Below are 13,763 nucleotides of genomic sequence, written 5' to 3' on the forward strand. Positions count from 1 at the left end.
CACAGCGCCCCTCCCTCATGCACCCCTCGCTCCGAGAGTGCCCCTCCTCGCCCCAGGCACCCCTCGCCCCTACAGCGCCCCTCCCCCATGCACCCCTCGCCCCTAGAGCGCCCCTCCTCGCCCCAGGCACCCCTCGCCCCGAGAGTGCCCCTCCTCGCCCCAGGCACCCCTCGCCCCCACAGCGCCCCTCCCTCATGCACCCCTCGCTCCGAGAGTGCCCCTCCTCGCCCCAGGCACCCCTCGCCCCTAGAGCGCCCCTCCCTCATGCACCCCTCGCTCCGAGAGTGCCCCTCCTCGCCCCAGGCACCCCTCGCCCCCACAGCGCCCCTCCCTCATGCACCCCTCGCCCCCAGAGCGCCCCTCCTCGCCCCATGCACCCCTCGCCCCGAGAGCGCCCCTCCTCGCCCCATGCGCCCCTCCCCCATGCACCCCTCGCCCCCAGAGCGCCCCTCCTCGCCCCATGCACCCCTCGCCCTGAGAGCGCCCCTCCTCGCCCCATGCACCCCTCGCCCTGAGAGCGCCCCTCCTCGCCCCATGCACCCCTCGCCCCGAGAGCGCCCCTCCTCGCCCCATGCGCCCCTCGCCCTCACAGCGCCCCTCCTCCATGCACCCCTTGCCCTGAGAGCGCCCCTCCTCGCCCCATATACCCCTCCCCCCATGAGCGCCCCTCCCCCATACACCCCTCGCCCCCAGAGCGCCCCTCCTCGCCCCAGGCACCCCTCGCCCCTACAGCGCCCCTCCTCGCCCCAGGCACCTCTCGCCCCTACAGCGCCCCTCCCTCATGCACCCCTCGCCCCGAGAGCGCCCCTCCTCGCCCCAGGCACCACTCGCCCCGAGAGCGCCCCTCCCCCATGCATACCCTCGCCCCCAGAGCGCCCCTCCTCGCCCCAGGCACCCCTGGCCCCTAGAGTACCCCTCCTCGCCCCAGGCACCCCTCGCTCCTACAGCGCCCCTCCTCGCCCCAGGCACCCCTTGCCCCCAGAGTGCCCCTCCTCACCCCAGGCACCCCTCACCCCCAGAGCGCCCGTTACCCCCAGAGCGCCCCTCCCCCATACACCCCTCGCCCTGAGAGCGCCCCTCCTCGCCCCAGGCACCCCTCGCCCCGAGAGCGCCCCTCGCCCTCACAGCGCCCCTTGCCCCCAGAGTGCCCCTCCTCGCCCCATGCGCCCCTCGCCCCCAGAGCGCCCCTCGCCCTCACAGCGCCCCTCCTCCATGCACCCCTTGCCCTGAGAGCGCCCCTCCTCGCCCCATATACCCCTCCCCCCATGAGCGCCCCTCCCCCATACACCCCTCGCCCCCAGAGCGCCCCTCCTCGCCCCATGCGCCCCTCGCCCTCACAGCGCCCCTCCTCCATGCACCCCTCGCTCCGAGAGCGCCCCTCCTCGCCCCAGGCACCCCTTGCCCCCAGAGCGCCCCTCGCCCTCACAGCGCCCCTCCTCCATGCACCCCTTGCCCTGAGAGCGCCCCTCCTCGCCCCATGTGCCCCTCCCCCATGCACCCCTCGCCCCTACAGCGCCCCTCCTCGCCCCAGGCACCCCCCGCCCCAGGCACCCCCCGCCCCCAGAGCGCCCCTCCCCCGCGCAGCCCGGGCGGGGGGAACCGCCTCGCACCTCTCCGCAGCGCCGCCTGCCGGAGCCCTGCAGCCAGCGCCCCGCGCGCCCCCCGACTCCGAGTTCCGCATCTACTGGGCCTGCGCAGCCCCGCCCCCACCCGAGCTGAGAGCGCGGCCCGACCATGGCTCCGCCTCCTGCCGTCCTCCCGCCCCCCCGACCGCGCGCGGGCCCGGCGGGGGGGGGCGCGCGCGGCGGCGCCGCTCAGAGGGCGGGGCCGGCCGCTCGCCTCAGGCTCTGCGCGGCCCGAGTCGGGGCTGGGGCCGGGGCCGGGCGGGCGATCCCGGCCCGCGTCGGACCGAGCCGGGCAGGTCCCCGCCCCTGGCGCGCGCCGGTGGGTGTGAGCCCGCCCCAGCCCTGCCTGGCTGTCCCGACGGGGGGCCCGGCTGGGGGGGCGCGGGGGGGCCCGGCTGGGGGGGCGCGGGGGGGCGGTGCTCAGTGTTCGCGGCGCGCGGGAGACGCGTTCTCCGAGCAGGGCGGCGGCGCGTCAGAAAGACCCGGGGGGGGGTAAGGAAGCGCCCCTAGGGAGCCGGGGCCGCGGGGGGGGAGCGAGCCGGGGCGGCGGGGGGCTGTAGGATTGCGGGGGGGGAGCCGGGGCAGCGGGGGGCTGTAGGATTGCGGGGGGGGGGGACCGGGGCTGCGGAGGGGGGGCTGTAGGATTGCGGGGGGGGGACCGGGGCTGCGGGGGGCTGTAGGATTGTGGGGGGGGACCGGGGCTGCGGATGGGGGGGGCTGTAGGATTGCGGGGGGGGGAGCGAGCCGGGGCTGCGGGGGGCTGTAGGATTGCGGAGGGGGAGCTGGGGCTGCGGAGGGGGGGCCGGGGTTGCGGAGAGGGGGGGCTGTAGGATTGCGGGGGGGGAGCGAGCCGGGGCTGCGGGGGGCTGTAGGATTGCGGGGGGGGAGCCGGGGTTGCGGAGAGGGGGGGCTGTAGGATTGCGGGGGGGGAGCGAGCCGGGGCGGCGGGGGGCTGTAGGATTGCGGGGCGGGGGAGCGAGCCGGGGCTGCGGGGGGCTGTAGGATTGCGGGGGGGGGGACCGGGGCTGCGGAGGGGGGGCCGGGGTTGCGGAGAGGGGGGGCTGTAGGATTGCGGGGGGGGAGCGAGCCGGGGCTGCGGGGGGCTGTAGGATTGCGGGGGGGGGGACCGGGGCTGCGGAGGGGGGGGCTGTAGGATTGCGGGGCGGGTGAGCGAGCCGGGGCTGCGGGGGGCTGTAGGATTGCGGGGGGGGGAGTGAGCCGGGGCTGCGGGGGGCTGTAGGATTGCGGAGGGGGAGCTGGGGCTGCGGAGGGGGGGCCGGGGTTGCGGAGAGGGGGGGCTGTAGGATTGCATGGGGGGGGAAGCGAGCCGGGGCTGCGGGGGGCTGTAGGATTGCGGAGGGGGAGCCGGGCTGCGGAGGGGGGTTTGGCTGTTGGATTGCAGAGGGGAGCCAAGGGGGGGTCTGTAGGATTGCGGAGGGGAGCTGGGGCTCGGGGTGGCCGCCCGTGGATGGTGAGCTGGGCCTGTGATGCCCTGCGGGGATGGGAGCATTACTCCTGCACCCTACGCAGGCTGCTCCTGCTAATTATTCCACTCCAGATGCCTGCCAAGGCCTCCGCTGGGCCAGCCTGTCCGGGTTGGGTGCTACCCTTTAATAGAGATGTGGACAGGCTGGAGAAAGTCCAAAGGAGAGCAACAAAAATAAGATGGGTAGAAAACATCCTCTATCAGGAAAGATTAAAAGAATTCAGCATGTTTAGAGAAGGCGGAGGGGGCATTATAACAGTCTTCAAATACCTAAGGGTTGTTAGAATGAGGGTGGTGATCAGTTCTCCCTGTGCTCCAAGGGTGGGACAAGAAGTAGTTGGCTTAATTGGCAGCAAGTGAGATTTAGTTTCGATGTAAGGAAAGGTTTCAGAGTAGCAGCCATGTTAGTCTGTATCCATAAAAAGAAAAGGAGTACTTGTGGCACCTTAAAGACTAACAAGTTTAGGGTTCTAACTATAGGGAGAGCTAAGCACTGGAACAGGTTACTGTCTTGGAGATTTTAAGTTCAGGTTAGACAAACATTTGTTAGAAATGTTCTGTGCATACTTAATCCTGCCTCAGCAAGAGAGGACGTTCTAAATGACAGCGTGAGGGCCTTTCCTCACTACCATTTTATCTTCTCCGTGTAACAAACTGTGTGTGACACAACATCCTAAACAGGTTTGGGGTAGAATTCTGACAATTTTAAATGTTAGAAGAGTAGGAAGCACCTTGGGATTGCTTCCATCAGGCATGTTTTGGCCTCTTTGTGTTCTGGGCTCAGTCTATGACATCTATGGAGGATTAGTTATCTTGGTTAAGTGAGAGAGAGGTTCCATACCTTCTCTGAATTGTTTCACATATTTATCCTTATGTGGTTTCAGTTTGTCATTTATATCAGGCCTAATTTCCAGGGACTGCAGGCCTCTAGATTCTAGAGCAATATAAATAATAATAATGGCATCAGTCTGTAACCAATCAAGTCTCGCCAAAATTTCATTAGCCATGCCCTTCTGTCCAGGCACTAATAACCACTTATTTCCATCCCCTTTCTGGGTTATTCCATATGGTAATGTTTCCTAAAAGGCACAAGTAGAACCTTGATGCGTCATCACTTCCCTTTTAGCTGTTAAAATACCCATTTACAGATTGAAATTTGAACATAATGCTGTAGAATTAAAAAAACTGACATGCATATTATGTCCATGTAAATACTTAAGAGCAACATAGAAATTCAAACAAACAAAAAAAAAGTCATTGGGTTTGCAAAAAAAGAAAAATCCATCTTTTTCTCAATCTCCTTTATGTCCCTTTGATGTAGGATTGATTGGAGAAGACAAGACCACCTCTGATCTGGACAGTCGTTTGTGCAAAATATAAAGAGAGCTCTTTGCCACAAATTGTGCTGGGATCTGGATTTGGTAAAAAGCATTTTGGTTTGAAAAACCGTTCGTCACTCAGAATAGGTTAATAGGCTACAGCCATGATTTTGCTTATGATGTGGCCATGAGGAAAGTAGTAGCGTTCCTTTGTCTGCCTGTATTGTATCTGCAGCTCTCCCAGTATATCGGAGACTTTTAGTAATGTGCTGATTTCTCCCCCTTCCAGATAATCAGTGAAAATGTTAAACAAAATGAGACCTAGCACTCGTCGTGGTAGAATCACTAGATATCTGCTCCATACTTCATCCATAACCATTTATTACTTCCCTGTGTTTATAGTTGGTCTGTCAGTTTTCAGTCTTCATGACTGAAATATCCAAACTGATTCCAATTATTTTTCTATTAAGATTTTACGAGGCACAGTCTCAAATGCTTTACTAAAATCCAAATATATTACATCTACTGTGATCCCTTCAACCATTAATTTTTGCAATTCTGTCAGAAAAGAGCAATCACATTTGTCTGGCAAGATTTATATTTTATAATCCCCCAGTACTGTTTGTCTCATAACTGTTACCTTTCAGATGTTTAATTTTTTTTAATGAAAATGTATCTTCTATTATTTCACTAAGGACTTACAGGAGGGTAATTGAGGGATCTCTTTTCCTTCTTATTTTGAAGACTGGTACTGAGTTTGTTGTATTCCTCTCCACTTCATGATTTATTAAAAAATTATTGGCAAAATAATGTTTATGTTCATTCCTTTAACAGTTTATAAAACATGTAATCTGAATTTGCTAACTTTACATTGTAAATTTACAAGTATCCCCCCTTACCTGCTATTTATCAATATGTGTTTTTACAAAGACTTCCTAATTTTCAAAACTCATTTTCTCATTCTGTTTTAAAATATTCTGTATATTACTGTCATTTTAAAGAGTTTATTAAACTGTTTTTATCAAGGATGTGTTCCTGTCTCCTTATTTGGTTTCTTTTCAGATTTTTGGTATTAGCTTCTCTGTTTCACTTCTGTTGCTATCCAGTAAGTATCCCCATTCAGGCCTTAGCTTATTTTATCTCATACTTAGTTTTATTGTCCAGGATCAGACTCATTAGCAAAGCTGTGTCAGAGTCCCAGGACTGGAACAGAATGGGGTGCTACAGGTCATAGTTGAAAGACAATGACAAAGCCGTATGGCTGTTGCAATCAGAACTGAACTGTATTGGGTTTAGGATTATAATATGATAGTGGTCTGAGTCAGGTCACTGGACTTTGATAGTAGAAGCTTGCAGAGCACTTGCCTGCGTTGCACCTGGGTTTGGCCATTGGTACAAGTCTTTCCCTTCCAAGAACACTGATGGAGGAGTAGGGCGTGTTACTGGATTTGGTTAATTATTGGGTTTGTCTTGTACATCTCTGATACTATTTCCTAATGAAGTATTGAGATCTGTAGTGTATTAACCTGTTAGCAGTACAAGGGCATTTACAGTTAACTGCAACACAGTGGAACACAACTAAATCTGTTGTATTCAAAACAATACATATATGGTGTTATTCGTCAGTATGGATCTTGGATTTGCAGCTTGTATTACTTGATGGTGGAATATGTGAGAACCAGGACCCTTTTTGAAGGGTAAAAGCTCTTTTGAGTGCAACAGTTTATACCAATCATGTAGAGGCATATTGATTCCTACTCTACAGCTACAGAGAAAGCTAGATAGAAATGTTTAGGAGCAGAATTTTTGCTCTGCCTATTAGAAGTGTTACATAGTCCATTACAAATTATATTTGAAAGGTTCCATTTTGCGTGAAAAACAACTTGTTCAGGTTGGTAATATTTAACAGTTAAAATGGATTAAAATACTAACTAAGGATTATTTTCATTTTTTTTAGATAAAATGAAGTTTTAATGATAGGTTTTGCCCAGAATTGTTTGTTTTTAGTCACATTACTGGAGTGTGCATCCAATTTCTGAAAGCTGCAAAATTGGTCATTAGTCTGAACAAACAAAGCATAAGGAGTTTTTAGGCTTTGTGGAAGGGCACTGAACCCAAAACTATGATTTAGCAACAATAGGCTCTTTGCTCTTCTCATTGAAAAGCTGAAGCCGAAAAAAATATATATATAACAGGCTTGAATCCTTTGGTCTTTAATTACCAATGGCTGGATCTCATCCTGCCATATAAAAAGCTGGAGATGGACCACGAAAGGAGGAACACGTGCTGAAAATAGCATGTCTCTAAAATGTGGCATAGCTCAAAAATAGCACATTGCATAAGAAGCAGGCGCTTTGTATTTTAAGTAATAGGGTCATAAATTACAGCACATATTAAAGAGCAGAACTTAAAATTTTCCAAGGTTAATCTCATTAAATCCATGTGTGATGGGAAATATATATAGGACTGACTTACTCTTGTGACATAGTAGTATGTATTGCGGGTATAGTAAAAGAACATTGAACTATATTTCTAACCAAAATCATAGAATATCAGGGTTGGAAGGGACCTAAGGAGGTCGTCTAGTCCAACCCCCTGCTCAAAGCAGGACCAATCCCCAATTAAATCATCCCAGCCAGGGCTTTGTCAAGCCTGACCTTAAAAACTTCTAAGGAAGGAGATTCCACCACCTCCCTAGGTAACGCATTCCAGTGTTTCACCACCCTCCTAGTGAAAAAGCTTTTCCTAATATCCAACCTAAACCTCCCCCACTGCAACTTGAGACCATTACTCCTTGTTCTGTCATCTGCTACCACTGAGAACAGTCTAGAGCCATCCTCTTTGGAACCCCCTTTCAGGTAGTTGAAAGCAGCTATCAAATCTCCCCCATTCTTCTCTTCTGCAGACTAAACAATCCCAGTTCCCTCAGCCTCTCCTCATAAGTTATGGGTTCCAGTCCCCTAATTATTTTTGTTGCCCTCTGCTGGATGTTTTCCAATTTTTCCACATCCTTCTTGTAGTGTGGGGCCCAAAACTGGACACAGTACTCCAGATGAGGCCTCACCAATGTCTAATAGAGGGGAATGATCACGTTCCTTGATCTGCTGGCTATGCCCCTACTTATACATCCCAAAATGCCATTGGTCTTGGCAACAAGGGCACACTGTTAACTCATATCTAGCTTCTCGTCAACTGTAACCCCTAAGTCCTTTTCCGCAGAACTGTTGCCTAGCCATTCGGTCCCTAGTCTGTAGCGGTGCATTGGATTCTTCTGCCCTAAGTGCAGGACTTTGCACTTGTCCTCGTTGAACCTCATCAGATTTCTTTTGGCCCAATCCTCTAATTTGTCTAGGTCCCTCTGTATGCTATCCCTACCTTCCAGCGTATCCACCTCTTCTTCCAGTTTAGTGTCATCTGCAAACTTGCTGAGGGTGCAATCCACGCCATTCTCCAGATCATTTATGAAGATATTGAACAAAACCGGCCCCAGGACCGACCCTTGGGGCACTCCACTTGATACGGGCTGCCAACTAGACACGGAGCCATTGATCACCACCTGTTGAGCCTGACAATCTAGCCCTAGATCACAGTTCACCTTAATTTTAGCACACTGACTATTTGCCACACCAGTAGCTGAAACGAGATGTGTGAAAAAGATTAAAAGAATCCCTTTTGGCTGCATTTATAGTATGGAAACTGATACGAATGTCAACACTTTCCACATTTGACATGAACATAACTTGGTGCTGCACAAAACAGAGGGTCATCGCTGTTCAACTAGTATTGGGTGTGGAGTTTGGGATAGAGCTGGATACGACAACTGATTTTAAAAATGATCCAGTCTGTAGCGTAGACTCAACCTTACATGCTGAAGAAATCCATCCATAATTACTGCTCATAATGTAAGAATACAGGGATAGACACGCTAGTTGCTGGGCAGAGCACAGTATTAGGATTCATCTGCCACATTTTCATTTTCTTTGAGACAGCTGTATCTTCTGATACCATTTGTTCTGAGTCAGGTCCTTCCTCTTATTCATTTGTCACTTAATCTGAACATGCTGAGGAAACTTTCTGACAAAACGGAGAATCATTTTGTGATGTTTCTTGAGTGAGAGAGAGACACACACACACACAGGAGGTTGAAAGTGGCACAATATACAGTATTTGTCTACTGAACAGCTTGCCATCCTGGATCCTCATTAGGGCTTTCAGACACAAGATAAAAGAACGCGATGGTGGTAGAGGACTTTGACTCCTTGTAGCATTTCAGAGATGCAGGTCTTGTTTTTCCTTTAATGCCTCTTATCTATTTTCTTCCTTCAGCCTTACCAGCTAATAAGGCATTTACCAGATGTCTTCTTGATTAATTTTATGATTACCTTTCAGACTAGATTTTCATGATGAATTCTGTTACCTCCAGAATCTTTGATTATATTCTCTTAAAATTCAACGTGCACGGAACTGGCCCATTTGAGTAAAGCAAAAAGAAACAACATCTGGAGAGAGAAATAAAGGAACCAGTAGGGAAGCCTTATCTACTCATAAACTACATCTACATCCATATGCAAAGTATAACCCACTAATGACAAATAATGTAGGCCATATTTACAGGATGGGGGGACTCTATCCTGGGAAGCAGTGACTTGAAAAAGACTGGGGATCATGGTGGATAATCAGCTGAACATGAGGTCCCCAGTGCAATGCTGTGTCAAAGAGTGCTAATGTGATCCCAGCATGCATAAAGAGGAGAATCTTGAGTAGAAGCAGATTATATTACTTCTGTATTTGGAACTGGTGCAACCAGGAATACTGTGTCCAGTTGTGGTGTCCACAGTTCAAGAAGGATGTTGGTAAATTAGAAGGGTTCAAGGAACAGCCACAAGAATAATTAAAGGATTTGAAAACCTGACTTATAGTGATTGACTCGAGGAACTCAATCTATTTCGTTTAACAAAGAGAAGGTTAGGTGGTGACCTGATTACATGTGAATGATAGTGGTGGGGTAGAATGATGATATGAAGAAGATGGCTATTTTGCAATTTGAACCTCTTTTTTGTTTTGAAAATGGGTTAATATATTTATAAAAACTACAGATGAGTGCTGAAAGGCTTATATATTTTTGGATTGCAGACTGTCGCATGTAGCAATGTCTACTATGGACCTTACTATGCTAATCTAATTAATATGGGAGTTGCTCAGACACTATGGTGAACAGTATCAGTACAAAACCCTAAGATAGATAAATAGATACCTTGCGAAAAGAACAGGAGTACTTGTGGCACCTTAGAGACTAACAAATTTATTTGAGCATAAGCTTTCATGACCTGCTCAAATAGATTTGTTAGTCTCTAAGGTGCCATAAGTACTCCTTTTCTTTTTGCGAATACAGACTAACACAGCTGCTACTCTGAAATACCTTGTGTCAGGTAGGGGCACTCCAGGGTTGATAAAGGGGATCCCAAATCATTAGTCAGATGCCTCTGTTTAAATGCCAGTCCCCTTCTTTTTAACAGTTGAACAATAGCTTTATTTGTAAGTTGTGGGGGAGCCATCAGGTGATACCAGGAATGAACCCAGGAAGAGACCCCTCATAGGATGTACTTATTCTCCTTGTTGTCAACAAGCTCACTTAGTCACAAATTTTTTCCTAAAAATGCCATGCCCTGACAACTCTGGAAGCATCTCTTCATTTTGTTCTCTTTGATTGCCTGTAAGCCAGCCTCTCCATAGTTATCAATCACTCCCCCTCCTGTTCTACCTTGACTGGCTCCCTATCCGTTTGTAAAATCCAATACAAAATTGATCTGTTTTCAGTACTCTCTAGCTTTGGTTCACTTGCTTGTTTTTATGGTCCATTCTTGGTTTCCCCTCTCCCTTTCTCTGAGTCTCCTCAAAAGGATTGGAGCTTTTGCCGTTTTTATCCTGGCCCATTTATTTAGAAGTTGGCTGATCACTCTCAGTCATTGAACGTTAAATGTGTGCTGATGCTTTGTATGCAGACTGCTATTGGAACATTTATTGCCTTGGAAAGGGACACTTCTTTTGTTAAGCCACATTTGTCAATATTTGATCATTCCAATGTAAAAAAATGTTGCAAACTTTACTGTGGTGGACTTTCTGATTGGTCTTGCCATCTAGATTAACTTTTAAATTCCTTGAAGTTGTGAGAAAAGTAAATCTGATTCTCATTCAGTCATTGTTTCCCAAAGTTTAAATTTTATTCTCAGAAATCTCTCCACAAATTGCTGATTTAGAAAGATTTGGATTTTCTATTTTCCATTGCCAAATAACACCATGTTCTGTACACACAGTCTCTAGATTCTAGAAGAATACTGTGGTATAAAAACCTTGGAGAGGTTGAGAAGTTCTGTATGTGAAGAGCCAGTCAGGCACAGATTTAAACTCTAATTAAAAGTATTGATGCCAGGAGTATCAATGAGAGAGAAGAGAAAGGGTACAGGTCCTCACTATGCCATGCTGGGCATACAGTGGATGGGGATTTACTTATACAATGGTTATATTGTGTTCAATGATTTGAATAGTGGAATATCTTGAAATATTCATGTACTTGACTAGGTCTCTTTCAGTTAAAATATGACAAAAGCAGATTTTTAGGCATATGTTGTGTTTTGCTCTAATGTGTTTGGCCCTTAGTTTAGAAAACCTTATTAACAGCTTGCAGTGTTGTCCTACAGCTAATGATCTGGTTGAGAGTGACACTGGTGGACACAAAATGTATTTGCGAAGGCTGAGTCATAAAGTCTTGCCATCTGATAGCAAATTGAAATGTTTGCTGTGTCAGCTGTCAGCCATATTGAGAGCCTCTCGTTGTGGATCCATGAGAGTGAATTGTATGTGCAGTTTTTCACTTCTAAGTCACTGACACCAGTCCAGCCCATGTTACCCGTGAACAACGGTTATTACCATGGGAGGGTTGCTGAGCAGCCTGTGGAAATCAATGATGGGACTCTGTTTCAATTCCTTGCAGACCAATGTCACCACCACAAGTGCTGCTGCTACCATTTTCAGCAGAGGAGCCAAGGTTATAATAGGTCCTGGAGACTGACCTGCCCCATTACCCAGAAAGTAGTGCTTGCAAAACAGGGCTGAACACGAGCTGGGAGTCAGCAAGAGGAATCAATCTTTCACTGCTGCTGCCTGTACTTTACTAGTTCTACAGGCGGAGGACATTCGTTCTCCAGGGATTTCGTCTTCCACTTGCACTGTCATTCATGTGGAAAATATTTATTTTTTAAAAAGGAGTAATGGGTTGAAAAAGAAGAAAAAAAAGAATCAGTAAACATACCTTGTTTTCAGTTCCTTTTGTCAACCATGGATTCCTGGGAGCCAGAGACAGGGAGCCATGGTTATGTTGCATTGCTAGTCAGGTGTAGAAAAGTGATATATTGGACCAAATGTCTGAGGATGGCTCTGCACCTACAGTCCCATTGACTTCATCAGGAATAGCAGGTGTTCAGCACCCTCAGGATTTGACTCGTTATTGGTAGCCATCTTTTCCTTTATAACACTCTTTCCTCATTTACTAATTTGAATTAATCAAGAAAACTCTGCCGTTGGTTTTGGATTTTATTAAAATAACATCAACACATGCTCAGCAATTCAGTAGTTAAGTCCTAAGTGGGACATTTTTACTAGATGGATTGACTTTTAAAATGACAGCATCTGTTTGCTTGTACACATTTATTTATAATTCTTCCCCTGGTGATTATACCAGGAGCTTGGTGAGTAATAACCAGCTGTTTGAATTAGCGAATAGGGGAAGCAGTTATTTGATCTGTGAAGGAGTATTGAAGCCAAGGCCAGAAGTAATAAAAACTAAACAGATGCCCCAAATATATAATCCCAAGAAGGGACTTGTAAATTACTTGAACTGTTCATTGGCAAAATTATATCAGATGGGTTGGGTGAGTTGGAATTTATAGTAGAGAGGCAGCCTCCCCTTTCCCATCTCCTCCCTCCTCCCACATCTCACCCACAACAATCAACATGGCGGTGTGCTGCTTCTGGCAGCCAAAGCACCAAAGGGTGTTCTGACTGCTTTGGTGGGTGACAACACAGAACAGTGACACTGGGGAGCTGTTGAGCAAGCACGTTTTAAGCAGCATTTTCCACTGGATGCAATCAGACGTGGGATGCTTCCTGCAGTGGGAGAATGTGGGGAATCTGGGTTCTCTGAATATCTCACTCAGACCCAACATGCTCTGTGACCTGAATCTTCCATTGCTATATTTCTTCAGCTTTCTCTAGCACCACAAGAGACATAGGGACTGGCTTTTATGAGTGGTATCATTTTACTGAGTAATTTTTATGGTGATGTTCCTGCCACCTTCTCAGTGCTACACAGAGAAAAGTCTGTTCTGTGCTGCTCTTCAGGCTGTTGCTCAGTTCCCTCAGCTGGTCCTTCCTTTCAGGGACTTCCCAACAGCTATCCCAAGGACAAGGAAAGGTGATTGCATGGCCAGAACTCATGTGGTAATCAGCAGTAGCAGACAACACTGTACTGGGAGGAAGCATTCACTCAGACTCCCTTGGTCTTTGTAATGAAACATAGAAAATAGAATGTAAGCTCTCTGGGGCAGGATCTTTTTGTACAGTGCCTAGCACAATGGGGTCCTGGTCTGTGACTGGGGCTCCTGGATGCTACAAATAAATTATAATAATAAATAATGTGGTCAATGTGCAGTGCCTTCTGGAGTGTCCAAAATACAGACCGCATTTCATATGGGCTTTAGGGAAATCTGGTTTGGGCACTTGTGGGCTGCTTCTGTTTGAAACTTTCATAGATTCTAAGGCCAGAGGGAGCCACTGTGATCATGTCATCTGACTTCCTGCATAACACAAGCCATAAGACTTCCCTGAAATAATTTTTGTTTCAGAATTACCAGTATTGGAGAATCCACCATAACTCTTGATAAATTGTTCCAATGGTTAGTTACCCTCACTGTCAAAAATGTATGTCTTTTCCAGTCTGAATGCATCTTGCTTCAACTCCCAGGTATTGGATCATGTTACATCTTTCTCTGTTAGACTAAAGAGCCCATTATTAAATATTTGTTCCCCACATAGATACTTATGGACTGTAATCAAATCACCCCTTAACCTTTTCTCTATTAATCTAAATAAATTGGGCTCCTGGAGCCTATCTCTATAAGGTGTGTTTTCTAATTATGTAATCATTCTCAAGGTTCTTCTCGAACCATCTCCAATTTATCAACATCCTTCTTGAACTGTGCAGACCAGAAGTGGGTACAGTATTCCAGCAACAATTGGACCAGTGCCAAGTACAGAGGTAAAATAACCTCTCTACTA

At 48.5% G+C, this 13,763-nt stretch overlaps 1 protein-coding gene and 1 long non-coding RNA gene across 4 annotated transcripts in view; one reads left to right on the forward strand and one right to left on the reverse strand.

Annotated features, from left to right (window-relative positions):
* Nucleotides 1–1,687, reverse strand: part of KDM8 (lysine demethylase 8) — a 32,271-nt gene extending 30,584 nt beyond the window's left edge. For both annotated transcript variants that reach the window (XM_073361590.2, XM_073361589.2), the window contains exon 1: nt 1,611–1,687. The gene's annotated coding sequence lies outside the window, so the exon portion shown is untranslated. The remainder of the gene's footprint in view (nt 1–1,610) is intronic.
* A 179-nt stretch (nt 1,688–1,866) lies between these two features.
* Nucleotides 1,867–13,763, forward strand: part of LOC140918033 (uncharacterized) — a 141,133-nt gene continuing 129,236 nt past the window's right edge. Inside the window, exon 1 of one of the 2 annotated variants that reach the window (XR_012161056.2) lies at nt 1,867–1,944. This is a non-coding gene — a long non-coding RNA (uncharacterized LOC140918033). Of the gene's footprint in view, nt 1,945–2,062; nt 2,118–13,763 lie in introns of those variants that run through there. The other variant, XR_012161057.2, reaches the window with a different exon arrangement.

This window comes from Lepidochelys kempii, chromosome 10, assembly GCF_965140285.1.
Source record: "Lepidochelys kempii isolate rLepKem1 chromosome 10, rLepKem1.hap1, whole genome shotgun sequence".
Taxonomy (NCBI): domain Eukaryota; kingdom Metazoa; phylum Chordata; order Testudines; family Cheloniidae; genus Lepidochelys; species Lepidochelys kempii.